Consider the following 14,301-nt stretch of genomic DNA (forward strand, 5'->3'; position numbering starts at 1 on the left):
CCTAACTTCGTGAAGAAGTGAATACTCAGTTGGAAACACAGAAAAAAAATATTGAATTTGAAAAGGTTATTGCCTTATTTGAGCGTATTTGGTGTCCAGCCTCCCTTTAAAGCCCAAACCAGCGTCTTTGCATCATCAGTGACCCCAAATCATTCTGATAACCTTGTCTGGGCAGCAAAGCTCAGTCACAGCCGTGTGTTCTTTTCCTTTTAGCATCCCCTCCTGAGTGCTGCTGGGTGTCTCCTCGGGGTTTTGTTTGCCTGCAGGGTGGAGGGTGCTTGCTCTGCTAACGAGAGGTGCTCAGCAGCCCCTGGTGCCTGCAAAGCTGCTGCTGCATCCTCCCCTCTGTGCCTGGCGATAAGGCACAGCTTGAATCTTCAAATGCCACTGGGAGGATGATCCATCTCAATCCAGTCCTTACTCTCTCTCTCTCTCCCCCCCCCAGACGACTTCTGCTGAGGAACAGAGGGAAAACATAAAAGCTGTGGCTTTAGGGCGTGAGAATTTGGAAGTTGGCGGAGTTAAAAATCAATCATGACCCACAACAAAACGACCTGCAACTCCATCTCAGGCAGCGTTACTGCTGTGCCATCCCAAAAGCAAGTAAAAAACCATAAATGCAGACACAAGCAAAGATGAAGACTTTTGTATTCTTATTATTATCCTCAGTGGAGGAAAAACTGCTTATTCTATCCACTTACCAGGCAAACTGAAGTTAAAATAAAATAGGGGGGATCCTACTTATCTGATGTTTGCAGCAAGGCTGTGCATACCATATACAGCAAGGAACTGACACAACACAAAGTAAAATCTTACATTAATCCCCAGGAAACATTTTACAGACCTGAACACAAGATGTTGTGGCTTTTATTTAGGGAGGATTTATTTTGAGGGATATTTTGAGGTTTTTCCACTAGTTTCAGCAAATGGAATATTTCCAGGAATGTATTTAATTCTGTTGCTTTCTTAAAAGGGAGTAAGACTTAACGTTGTAAGGCTGGGGTTTTTTTGTTTATTTGGGTTTTTTTTTCCATTTTAGGAATGTGTTGACACCCAGATTCTCTCAGAGGTCTTCTTTCTTTTGCTGAGATTTTCCATCACATATGGAAAATGCTTGCACCTGTATAACACTCTAAGATCTGACCCTGTGAAGCAGATACTTTACATATAGGATTTAAAAATCCGTAGTTTGGCATGCTTCATGTCAAAACGTATTTTCGGGTAAGCAATGCTTCAATCCATGGAACTCAGTGCTTGGCACTATCTGAAATCAAGGCAGTGATTAAGTGCCTGCCTGGTCCTTAAGCACATGGAGAAAGGCTTGGAAGTTTTAAAATTAGGTGTGAATTCTTACAGGGAGGTTAATTTAGCTGATGTTGTTTAAAATAAGAAGAGAAACCCTGTTGCTCTTGCTGATTGCCAGGCCTCTGAATTAAACACTTCAAAAGCAGTGATGAAAATGTTCTTATTTCAGACTTGGTGGTGCCTTATACCTTCCTGACTTTAAAACCATGTTGCTATTTTTCTTCCTTATCATGTGCTCCTCCGCTGGCTTTTCTTTTCCTCCTGGTTTTGGGACATCCCACATATTTTGTTGTCTGATACTGAGAATCCCACTCATCTGTGAACCCTTTTCCAGGCAGTGGTTTTGGATCTGTGAGTCTCCCCTTTGCAGGAGCTCTTTTCTCTCTTTTCTAGCATTTTTGAGACCGAAGGCAAAATTGACAGATATTGTTACACCCAGAACACACAGAGAATAATAAAAAAATTTGTTGCCAGGGATGCTTTCCCCTAAGTTATAGATTCCTTCAGAATTAAGTGATCTAGCAATAGCTTGGGAAAGAAAGAGAAGATGTCTGAGTTTTCAATTAAGCTCTTTTTTAATGAAATGCAATTGCAAAATGTGGAAAATCTCTCCTCCTGTTTGTTTTCACACCAGAGCAGAGGCTTCAGGTGTGTGTGCTCCAGCTCTGCTCTTGGCAAGGTGATTTATTTGTGTCCAGTTTACTGTGTGTCTGTAACATCAGGAGCCTGGTTGAGTAAATTAGAACTGAATGAAAAGGTTGGTTTTGTTTTTTTTTGTCTGGAGACCAACAAGATAAATTCACCAAACAAAATGAATCTGAATTTTTGCAGGGCAGTGTTGCTTGATATTGCTTCACATTATTTCTTTCTTCGTGTATATATCTTACTATATATATATATATAAGACTTTATAAGAGTTGTAGCAATTTCTCCCAGCTGAGAAAAAAGAGATTTCCCTAAGTTCATACATTTTCTTTTTTTTCCCCAAATCCAACCGAACTTTTACAAATAACAGCATTACCTCCAGATCTAGAAATAGGTTCTTGTCTGCTGTTTTCTGAGCTGTCACTGGCAGAGGTTTTATTTCAGGATGATGAAAAAGTACACATGCTTTCTTCCTGCACACGTGCTTTACATCTCTTGCATTGCCTCTCAAATCAAACACTGAAATGCATTTGGAGAATTTCACAGTGGAAATGCAAACCACAACTTTTGTTGTCAGTTCAATTCTGAGGTTAAAATAGGTATTTAATTAATTTCTTCCCCTGAAGTTGGGCTTTGAAACGGTGCCCAAATAAAATGATTCATTTTATCTGCTCTGATTTTTTCAGCAACAATGCAATGTGTTGGGGAACTCCTCTGCTAATTTGCCTTTCCATGGTTGAGAATTTCATTGATTTTTGCAATTATAAGGTTGGAAAAATGTGACCAGTGTTTGCACACAACAGCCTGGGAGAGGAGAGAGATGATATTGCACAAAATCCATCATCTTTCAGTCCCATTTCACTCCTCTTACCTGAGTCCTGGAATTTGCTGAGTCCCTGGTGAATAACCTTCCCCCTGGGATGCTGTGCTCAGAATTACCATGTGAACTCGAGGTATTGTGTGAATTTATAACCAGGTAATCCAGGCCCATCAGCTGAAATTTTTTACTGAACTGTCAGTAATAAGAAAAGAAACCCTTGCAAGGCCTTTGGTTCCTCTGTGAATAATTCCTCTTCTGTTTTGCCATCACTTTTGGTGGTGTTCTCCACCAGGTGGTACAGTAGGCACAACAGAAAGGAAATAAAAATGACAGGACAATTCTCAGGGGGCTGTGTGCAACCTTGATGCTTTAATGAAGCAAAAGTAATCTGTCTTTGAGAGAAAGATTTTATTTATTCGATTTTACTGGACTAAAATTTGTTAATATCTAATATCCTGTGTGCTGGGAATAGCTAGTGAAGGAGTTGCACCCCCAGCCTTTCCCAAATAGGATTTCAGGGATAGTTCTGAGGCTCAAGTACATTTCCTCCAGGAGAAGTAGCACGAGATGAGAAAGATATATAGTGTTCTTAAGATATAAGTGTTCTTAAAGATCCATGAGAAGCCAGCTTTTTGATTTTAATATGAAGTTAGTGCCTGATGGTAAATGGCAGAAGAAAATCCCAGCTACCCTGCAAATCAGGAACATCTTTCCTCTGGAAAAGCCCCTGTTTGTCATCAGGAAGGTTCATTTGTGGCACAGGGCAAGCGAGTTTCATGGTCATGGGAGTAAGGATCATCCAGTGGCCACAATTCTGGCTCTCAGCCTTTGTTTTCTGCCAAATATTCTTGGTGCAATTAAAACCGAGATGTGCAAGTGCTGTAATAAATCAGAGATGTATGTAGTCAGTAGTTTTGGTGTTTTGATAATAAAAGGAGGTGTGAGTTGCAGACTGTGGGGTTCTCCACCTTTCTTTTTACAGCCACACTGCAGGTCACCTTTCCTAAAAGCATTTCTTGATTCTCCTGACTGGTGGCCCAGAGTTAGTGGGGGCAGTTTGGGATCCAAGAAGAAGAGAGATAGGAAAAGGAAGGGGTGTAACTGGAAGAACAAGAGGAAAAGGAGGAGCTGCCTGGTGGGATTTCAGATTGCACGAACTCTGTTTTTACCATGATGCTTTTGTGACGTGAAAATCCGTGTGCTGACAACAGCAGGGAAAGAACTTTTGGAAAGAAGCATCGATCTGACAGCAGGGGAGTGTGCACTGGCATCCCAGGTGGTCAGCTCTGTTGGTAAACAGGATGCAAAGAGGATAAAAAAGAAAGTCATTTTGGCACCATAATTTCTACTTCTCCCATTACAAAGAAATTACGAACAAGATATGTTTGGAAATAAAAAGCAACCGGTTGTATAATACTGCTGCAAAGTACCTGGAGGAAGGATCATGATAGAAGCAAACTATCACAAAGAAAAGCAATTGTGGAAAAATAATTTTGGTGCTTTTCCTGCTCAAATACAGGTATGTGGAGGAACATCACAGCATGACAATGAGGTGATACTTGTCATTTGTGTGACAGAGACAAATTAGAATCCAGCCATCTCAGGGTGGGAACGATTTTCTTGAAAATTAATGACTTGATTAGAAGGAGAAATGAAGCTTCTTCAAGGGGACATGCAAATAAAGGAGGAATCACTAAAACTGTCACCTGCTGTAAAGTGAACATTACACAAAGAAAGATTGGTGGGATAGTCTACAAAGACAATTTTGATGTGATATTAATCATGCAGCACCAGTGGGTGCAGAGAGGAGAGGGAGAGGAAGGATTCAGCCTGGCATGTGTGTGGCTTAGAGAGGGGCTTCCTGCTGGAGTTTCCCATTCCCCAGGGTGGGTGCATCCTCTGCACCCCCAGACTGGTGAGTTTTCCAGGCCTTGTATTTTTCTGGGAGGGGTGCTGCCACTGTCTCCAAGCCCAGTGGAAGAGGTTTTGCCTCCTTTTATCCAGAGACTAGGGTCACAGAGAACCATTAATTGCAGGAAGTGCTTATAGTTCCCCAGTAAAAAAAAAAAAAATAAATAAAAATATATATATACATATAAAATAAATAAAATAAAAATAATAAAAAAAATCTGCAGAGCATAGTGGGTGGGATCTGTATTGGGGGATTTCTGCCTCCTTTCAGGAGGAGTGGGGCCATGGAGAACCAAATCTACAGGGGCAATTAGTTTTGAGTTCAAGCCCAGCCTTACTTTCCTTGGGAAGGAACATGAGTGAGGACAACCAAGGCAGCTAAACCAAAAGTGGTGCATTTCTTAAGCACAGGAATATTGCCTGCATTCATAACTACAGACGTGCTATGTTCATAGAAGGCTGTGCTTTGAGCTTTGGTGAGGTGTCCCTGAGAGGTTTTTTTAGGTTTTCACTGGCTCCAAATGACCTGTAAGGTGAATATTGTTCTGTTCTCTCCTTTCTGTGGCTGTGGAGAGTCACAGACCTTTCAGCCTGATGTAGGTAACACGATAGAACCCAAAGCTGTTCATCAAACACTGTTTGCTCTGGTGCAGCACTACCAATGGAAAGGAGACTGATACCCAACCAGTTCTCTTAATTATGTCAAATATAAGTTTGATGGAAATCATCCATGATCAAGTGAGGGATCTTGCAGAGACCTAAGAGAAAATAAAAGCCTGATACCATGCTCTGGCTGCCCCTGACAAAAGCAGGTATGAAGATGAGCTGGCCAGCTCATGATGTGGTGATTTCTATTTCCTTGGCTGCTGTGGCATTGAGGCAGCAGTGCATTCTCCAGATGCTGATGCCAGGGACAAGCAGGGTGGATTTCTGCTGCTGGCAAGCAGATTTTTGGCCCATGTATCTGCAGGCTCTGCCAGAAGCCCTGGAACAGTTTTCATACTTTCAGACATATTTTTACAACAATATGGCTCAGATTTTGTAAATGATAAGGAAAGCGTACGATTACGCTCTGGGAGGCAGGGCTCTGCTCAGGCAGGATTTGTGGCGAGTCTTAGGGGCAGGAGCCACTTGTTTTCATTTCCAGTGTTTGCCCACATGTCCTTGGTATGTCTGCTTTAGAAAATGCCTGTTTTGCTGTTGGTAAGAAGTCTGAAACATTTGGTTTTCTAGCGGCATCACACCTGTATCAGAGCAATTTCCAAACATACTCCCTCCAGGCCAGGTATTGCCACCTGGAATTCCCCCTGCCTGCAACATGGCTGTGTTATGTTCTTTTTTTCTGGCTGGTCCATACAGGACATTTATTTTCCTGAGATCAGGGTGATGGCTTCCTGCAAAGCTGCAAAAAAACCTTATGAAAATCAACATCAGCACGTGTGTGCAGTTTTCACAGCGAGTGTCATGGGCTGCCTAACTTGCTTGGCACAGATGCCCTTGTGTGTTCACATTTAGCATGCTGGGTGCACTTTCCTGTGCTTTTTCATGCTCTCTAAACATGATCCTGTACAGTCACTTCATGCTTTGCTTGCTTGTTTTTACTACGACAACACCAGCCTGGCAAAGACTCTTTTAATAGCAGGTAGATCCAGCTAAGAATTTCTCTTGATTTTCCAAAGTTTTGAAGCCTCCACCTTTTCTTTTTTTTGCTGTTGTTTGAAAGGAATCACTTGCTCTGTCTCCTTATTACCCATGTATATTTAAGCATAAATTGCATCTGACTGCAGTGACACTAATTAAGGTGGAGGCACTCAGATGCAGCCCCCCTTGCGGGGAGCGTGGCCAATAAACCCGCCGTGACTGGCAGGTGTTTCGACCAGTTTAGACAACAGCAATTTCATAAAGTGTCCTTCCCCTTCTCCTTGACAAGGAGGGGACAGCCAGGCCCCCTCTGAAGCATCCTCCACCAGGCAGGGACCAGGTGGCCTCAGGGAGCACATGGCACCTTCAGCTTTTCGAGCCTGTTGCCTCCTGTCTTTCTTGTAATCACGGATTTCAAGCCCACCCTCTCCTAAAATATAAAAGGATTTTATGGCATCTCAGTGGTTTTATAATACCCCAGCGATGTGCTCCTGAGGTATTTGACCAAATATTATTAAAACTCTGCAAGGGCTAATAATCCTGGAAGTAGTGCGACGCCTTCCTGTGACATTGAAATAATTTGGTAATTTTACAGTACATTTGAAATTTGGCGTTGTTCAGCCGCTCGCTTTCCATTAACTTCGCCTGGAATTTCTTATGTCCGTGCACACAAGGAAAAGTGTCAAGTTTCTCCTTCATGCTCCAGAAACGCCACCTGAATCACAATGGTGCTGCAGCTAATTGTTATTAATTAAGCTGTTCCTAGCAGTCCAAGCTGGATTGTGCTTTTCTCTGCCTGTAATGAAAAGCGAAGGCATTTAGCAAGCACGGTGTGGTGGGGGAAGAACAACAGAGCCCTGCTCCTGGGAATGTCCCTCCACCCTCTGAGATGCTTTTGGGGACAATCTGGGCGTTTTTAAGGATGGGACCACAGGCTTGTCACCATCAAAGGAGCCCTGCTGACCTTGGCTGCCATGTCCCCATCGCAGGCAGGCGGCTCCAAGGACGTTCTGCAGCGGGTGAATTTACACGTGCTCCTGCATCACTTAAAGCACAGGGCCTTGGCCAGAGCCCCCGGGACAAGGTTTGGCCAGGAATCACATGGCAGGTGCCCTGTGCTCCCCCTCCTGCCTCCCTCTGCCCTCCCAGGTCAGGATCACGGAGTGGAGCGAGCAAGAGGAATGGATTAATGAAGTGGGGACCCCGGGAGCAGCCTGCTGGCAGAGGGAAAATTGGGAAAATTGCTTCCTGGCTTTTCCTCTCAGGGAGGCTGCTGAGGAACATGCCTGCTGCCCTCTGCCTGGCTAGGAGCAGTGAGGCACCTGGCATTCACCTGCCTTTCTTCCCTGTTTGCTTGTGAAAATAAAACCAGGTGAGGAGGGCTTTGGGCAGAAATGTCATCTTCAGCTGAGAGGAAAGCTGCTTTTGGTCTGTGGGAACGTGTCATCCATGTCTCCAAAAAAATGCAGCCTGCCCTCTGTTGTGCCTTCTCCTTTTGTGCCCCTTGCCTTGCACGAAGAAGCAGAAAAAACAGATGGTTTTGGCAATCACTGCAGGCTGTTGTTTTAACAGTGAGATAATGGTTACCCTGCGCAGGATAAGAGGTCAGGAATAGTCTTGGGACTTCTCCAAGTCCAAAAGGATGGGGAATGGCTGTGTGTGCAGACCTTAGAAATAAGCCCAAGGGCACAGTCTGGTGGTTGTTTCAGATTGCTCACTGGAAGCCTTGCTGGAGCGAGCAGGTTGGAAAGGGAATCCCTGGGAGGATCATCACGGATGGGTGGGGTGGGAAAATCTCAGAGAGATTTTTCTCCTGCCATCATCTCCACGTGCCACTGAACTGAAGCTTTGATCTGTCCAGGGATCCCCCTGGTGCTGCCACCACTTTTCTGGGGGCAGCTGCAGAGTTTTATATATTGCATTGCATTTCTTTCATCCCAACGAATTCCTTGGCATTTCGCTGTCACACGTCTGTTCTTCTGCTGGCAGCGTTTGCAGAAAAATGACCAAATCTCAGGTAGCAGCCTGGGCTGGGACCTGGGAAGTCAGTGAAAGGCTTTATGACTGTTTGCAGGGTAAAACCCCTCACCCTGTGCTTATAACTTCCTCCCAGGACTGCTATTTGTGGCTCCTGTGATAAACTGGTCCTGCTGTTGCTGAGTGGAGGATTCTAAACTAATGGTGCCTCTGCTCCCGGGATTTACCATTTGGAAGATACTTTATTGCTATCTTGTGACATTTCCCTGCACTTTTATGCTCATTTATATAACTGGTTTCTTTGATTTATGGCAGGTTTTCTTCATGTATAACAATGTCATAAATTGCACAGCCCTCCTTTAAGTGGTTATGAATGTGAGATATTCAGTAAACTATGGCATGGGGGAAAGGGCAGATGCCTTTTGAAGAGGCTTTTGACCCCAATCCCAAATAAAATAACCTGTTCTCTCAAAATAAATCAGAAGCAAGCATCAAAATATGTTAGCATAGTCTGGTTTTTTTTACTAGCCAGCTGGTTGTGGGGTTTTTAAGTGCAAAATGTAAGTTATTCATGTAGATAAAAGAATGCATAAGGCCAAACCCACAGAGTGGTGATGTTGGTGTAGTTATCCCTGGAACTCTGTTATCCAGGGTCTGCAGAGGCTTTCAGAGAAGCAGCAAATTAATGTTGTTCTCTCAATAAACCTTTCTCTTCCCTTTCCCTGTTTTTAAACCTGCAAATTCAGATGTTGCTATTTTTTAAGACCCTCAAACAAGCTCATATTTCCAAGGAGTGTTCAGTGGCCATCAGGGATCCAAAGCCTATCAAAGCCACTGGTCAGCCTGTGAAATAAAGACCTTGGGTTTTGATTGTGTCGGCATCTTGCTTTGTAGAGGGAGAGAAACAGCACATTTAAAAATTACTTTCTGAGTTGAGCTGTCAGAGAAGCTTTCTGTTGACCTTTACAAATTGATACTGTCACAATGAATGGACAGGAGTTTAAGGGCAGTCTCTGGGGTGGGGAGGTGGGAATGAACCCAAACGTTTGTAAAATATATATGGAGAGCGTTTTAAAAAGCCCGACAGAAATAACAGCAAGCATTAACAGAGAGTATATGTGAACAAACTGTTCTATAAAGAATTTACAATACCTGATTCTAAGTATGGTTGGTTAGAACTTAGCTATTGAGGTGATTTCTGGAAGTGTATAAGACTGAGAATAACAGATAAATGTGCCTTAGGTGTGTGCAGTGCAGCAATAGGCTGGGTGAGGGGAGCAATTAGAGATGGATTCTACTGCAGGGAAACTGTGTTTGAGGTGCAGCAGGACTCCCCCATGCTCCCTCCAGCCTCGGGAGGCAGAACCATTTACAGAGGAATTGTGTGGAGAGGGACAAGCCAGCCTGTGATTTCAGCTGCTGCCTGGCTAATTTTTAAAGAATCTGTGAGACACACTGAGAAGCTCCTGGAACTCGAATACTCAGCCCTCCCCTCCCAGGTGAACAGGCAGGAGCTTCAGTGCTGCAGGAGCTGGTCCTGAATATTCTGCTGGTGTACAGTGAGGTTATCAGCACACCAGGGATGGGCTGTGCACAAGAGGCTGCCTTCACGCTGGGGCTGCACGTTCTTATGCACAGCGCATAGAAAAAAAAAAAAAACCAACACATTTTTTTTGCCTAGACTTTATTTACTGAAAGTTTGTTTTTCCTGCCTATAAACTGCTGTCTGAAAGCACCTGTTTGAATAAAACATATGGGGTTTATTACTTAGTGCAGCCATGGGCAATTAGGCAAATAGAAGCTTTGGTGTAAGGAAGTCTTGTGTAAGAGAGCACATTAATTCTTAGGCTTGATGGCCATAACATATACGACCCCCGCAGACTCCAGGACGTGGTCTCCTTTCCTAGGCCAGCATATTTTGGCTCTGGGCAAGGTGTGGTGTCCACCTGGGGGTCCGGACAGCCTCAGCAGATCCCCTGCCTTCCCCTCATCTGCAGTACTTCCAAGTCCCAGTAATCACCATTTCAGCTCTCTTACGTGAGCTGGATTCTCCTGCCTGCTTGACAAGGTTATCGTGGTGCTTGAGAACCTGTTATATTTTCATTAATGAAAAATAAACTGCATTCTGTCTCAGTTTAATAGATATGTGTGCACTGGCTAAAGTAGGGTATTTCTGTCATCACGTTCTCCTGCATTGCAGTCACCTTGAAGCACTTGGGCAAAGCAGCTCCAGAAGTGTTGGGTCTGTTCTTGCCTGGTAATGGGGACACCCAAACCCTGTCTTGGCCATTCCAGGTGTGTCCCATGAGATACTGGTTTTCTTTAACTCCCAAGTGTTTTTCCAGAGCTCCCTGCAGCTTTGTCTTGTCTGGTTGCCAGAAGCTGGGGAGGTTGTTCTCACCGCAGCCTTCCTTTTCTTTAGGCGTTGAAATCTCACAGTTGCCTTAATCATTTTATTAGGTGGTATTTGGGTTATGTGATAATTACTAATGTAATGCTGGCAAGATTTCTGTGGGTGATCTCGGGGAAACACCTTTTACATGTCGCAAGTGGCTTGTGCTTAAGCTGTAACGAGGCGCCTCTCGCTGTGTGCTTTAGTGGTGACTAATTACCCGTGTTACAGCAGGGACATAAAAGCACCTGTCCCACCTCCCCACTCCGAGCTGCATCTCTGACAGGAACGATGCTAGCGAGGAGGATCTTGTGAGCATCTTGCCAATGTATTTCCAGGGTTGTGCAGGCAGCAATCCCGTTCCCACCGGGCTTCCCGGGCGGGAGCTGGATGGAGGCGCTCCCCTGCGCACGCACCAGCTCCGCGTGTTTGCACAGTGTTAATTAAAATGCATTTAAGTGGAGTGAGTGAGTGCTTGCTGTGTTTGGGGCTCTCTGGGGAAGGGGGAAGCAGCGAGGGGAGGCAGCAGGCCCGTGGCTGTCGGGAGCTGTGTGAGTCCCTGCCAGGGAACGCAGCCACCGCCGCAGCACCAGGGCAGTGCTCTGTGCCAGCTGAGCATCCCTGGGGACCACTGCCGGGGGGGAAGAGCCCTTTGTGTCCCAGCAAATGTCCCAGCAAAGCAGCCTGGCTTTGCTGGGAGATGATTTTGGTCCAACCTCACAGCAGGTGTTACTGGCATCCCTTTCCAAATTGATTTTTGTTGAAGGTGCCAAAGACCAGACCAAGATCCCAATTCCCCTGTGCTCCACCTTCTCCCACACCTGTGGGTGTGCTCCCCTGGTGCTTGTGGCTTTGTGCTCCATCATCTTCCCTCCACTCCTTCCCCTGGCATTGAAAAATCAATCCAAATCCTTCTCACTGCTGGGGCCTGCAGAGATCTCCACTGCTTTGCCCTGCTAGGGAGCCAGGATGCACCGTGATGCAGTGGGTAGAAGGAGAGAGGGAGAACTGAGAAGTAAGAAATAGTTCTCAAAATTAGCTAAGCAAAACAATGAGGAATGGCCAATGTTTACTGTGCTTGCAAAACTGGGAGAAGAGACAGACTGGTTTGTGATAAAGTGAGCCAGAACTTGCAAACAGGGTGAGGGGTACAAGGCTACCAGTGATGAGTGCTAAATCCAAAACCCTTTTTTAGAAAATAAATAAAGCAATGGCTTAAAGTTTCAAAGTGCATGCGTTAAAAAAAGCTATCCCCCATGCACCTCAGTGCTAAATAAATGCATTGCCTATTTTATAACTCTCATTTCTCACAAGTTACAGAGTGTTTTCCATGTGTCAAGGGAAACAGGCTAGCACTGGAGCAGGACTTGAGAAGAGTGAGGGCTGGAAAGCAGGGAGAGCAATATTTGGACACTCTTAGGCCTCCAGATTGGCACTTGGAAGAACACATGGCCTTGCATTATGGTCATTTGTCTGCAGGCTTATTAGTCTTACAAGGTATTGCCTTAGATGGTCTGTACTTTTGTGCTGTAGGGGAGAATTTTGGTTCATGTCGTTAAGAGTCAATCAGACAATCTTGGGAGCTGCACTCAAGTGCCTGCCTAGTGCAGGGAGAGTTAACCTGTAATGTTCTGCAGCAGCAACAGGGAGGATGATTCCTCTGTGTGATGGCTCAGACCAACAACGTTTGCATGGACTGACTTGCACTCTGGAGTTGATGTCCTTGGGGAGGAAGCGTAGCTCAGTTGGAAAAGGGATGCTGGTGATATTTCTTTTGTACTGGGAGGCCCAGTAAGGAGCCCAGAATGGAAGCCTGGTAAAAGGAGAAAGTCCTGCCAGTGCTGAGAAGCTGGAGGGCAGAGGAGAGCAGTGTTGTATTTCAGAGCTACTTGAAAATTGTTTTGTTGTGGCCTTACCTGAGCTAAGCCAGGTGCTGGGAGCAGAAACCACTCAAATCTTCTTTAGATATTATCTGCTAATTGCTTGCTTGGGTTATGTACTTCATTGGGAAGTAGCTTGCAAATGCTGAAGGTATTTCAATAAACCAAGTTATTTTTTGCATCTGGTATGAAAACCCCACAGTCTTCCTAAGCTACCCCGCTGCATAAGTAGCTGTAAAAAAAAAAAAATTTAATTTAAAATGTTTTCCTATCACAACATGCATGCTGGTAGTTTGCCCATTTGACCACTGGAGCCAGGAGCATCTCCTCAAAGCCATCCTGATGGGGGTGGTGGTGCCACGTGTCACCCCCATGTCACCTCCATCCCTCGGCTTCCCCACCAGCTTGGAGGCTTATCTACTGCCTCCTTGTCAGAGTGAGTGCTTCCAGATTCACAGCAAGACCTCAAGGAGAGACAGATGATAGAGCAGATGGTAGATGACTAATTTGGCAAAGTTAGATGAGTGGAAATTGTTTGCTTTAATTGCTTGTCAAGTCCAGTACCTACATTATAGTTAAGAAGCGACTATTTACCCTCAAACAGAACAAAATGAGGAAAGGAGGGGTGTGTGTGTGTGTGTGTGTGTGTGTTTGTGAAGAGTAGGGAGAAAAACTGCAGAAATACGCAGAGAAAAAAATTTGGTACTAAGGCTTGAGGCAGAAGAACCATTGGTAAAACTTCTTGTATTAATTTCTGCCTTTTTTTAGTTGTAGCTGTATGATATATGTCCTGCACAACATTACTCCTATTTTTTCCTTTCCAGTTGCTGATTATCATGCCATAATATAGCTGTGACTTAACTAAAAGAGAAACAATGCTGGAAATACTGGCATAAAACAAGCTGGTGATGATGGCTTGACATGGTCAGTACGAGTGAATATCCTTAAAATGTCGCTGTATAAATCTGGTCAATGTTTTCATGGTGTTTTTTGGTTGGTATGAACAGGAGTTCATCTTTTACATCAGTAAAATATGCTGTGCACCATCCACCAAAGGGATTTTGGAGAGTTTGGCATGAGGAGAGGGTTCCATCAGCTGGGAGAAGTGTTATCACACATAGCTAATCCTTCTTGGTGGAGTCACAATCACTGTCAGTCTCTACTGTGCCCAGCTGTTTCTGTTCATAAAATTGGGAATGAGCCTCCATTTGTAGGTGCCTCTCTTGGAGGTGGGACCAGGCTCACACACATCCTTGCACCTTTTCTGGAAGTGCTGGAAAGCTTTTAGAGAGGCATATGAAATGATAGTTGAGATTTTAGCGACCAAATTTCAGGAGATCAATGCTTTTTGATCCCTATCCAACCCAGGGACCACTTCTTCATGCCGTGGGGAAGAAATGCTCTGGGGGAAGTGTTTGTAGTGCCTGTGCTGTGTCACCTCATCCCGGTGACACTCTGGCAGGCTGAGCAGCAGCTGGGTGGCCATGCTGGGCTCCTCTGGTGGCCATGCTGGGCTCCTCTTGTGGCCATGTGGCTGTCCAGGGGGTCATGGCAGTCGGGTTGATTGCATGCAGCCGGATTCAAATGGGAATGATAATTTCCTCGTGTAGGGCAGACCTGGCGGAAGGAAAGCACTTGTGCCAGCTGAGCTTTTAATTAGGAGTACAGAGAAAATTAGGCTCTCCTTCATTACAGCCTCCCACCTAGGGAAAGAAAACCTCCAATTTTAA

General features: G+C 44.8%; 1 protein-coding gene across 3 annotated transcripts in view; it reads left to right on the forward strand.

Moving 5' to 3' along the window:
* ERBB4 (erb-b2 receptor tyrosine kinase 4) overlaps positions 1-14,301 on the forward strand; it is a 548,792-nt gene that overhangs the window by 192,835 nt on the left and 341,656 nt on the right. The window lies entirely within an intron of this gene.

The sequence above is a fragment of the Sturnus vulgaris genome, chromosome 7, assembly GCF_052056855.1.
Source record: "Sturnus vulgaris isolate bStuVul1 chromosome 7, bStuVul1.hap1, whole genome shotgun sequence".
In the NCBI taxonomy this organism is placed as follows: Eukaryota; Metazoa; Chordata; class Aves; order Passeriformes; family Sturnidae; genus Sturnus; species Sturnus vulgaris.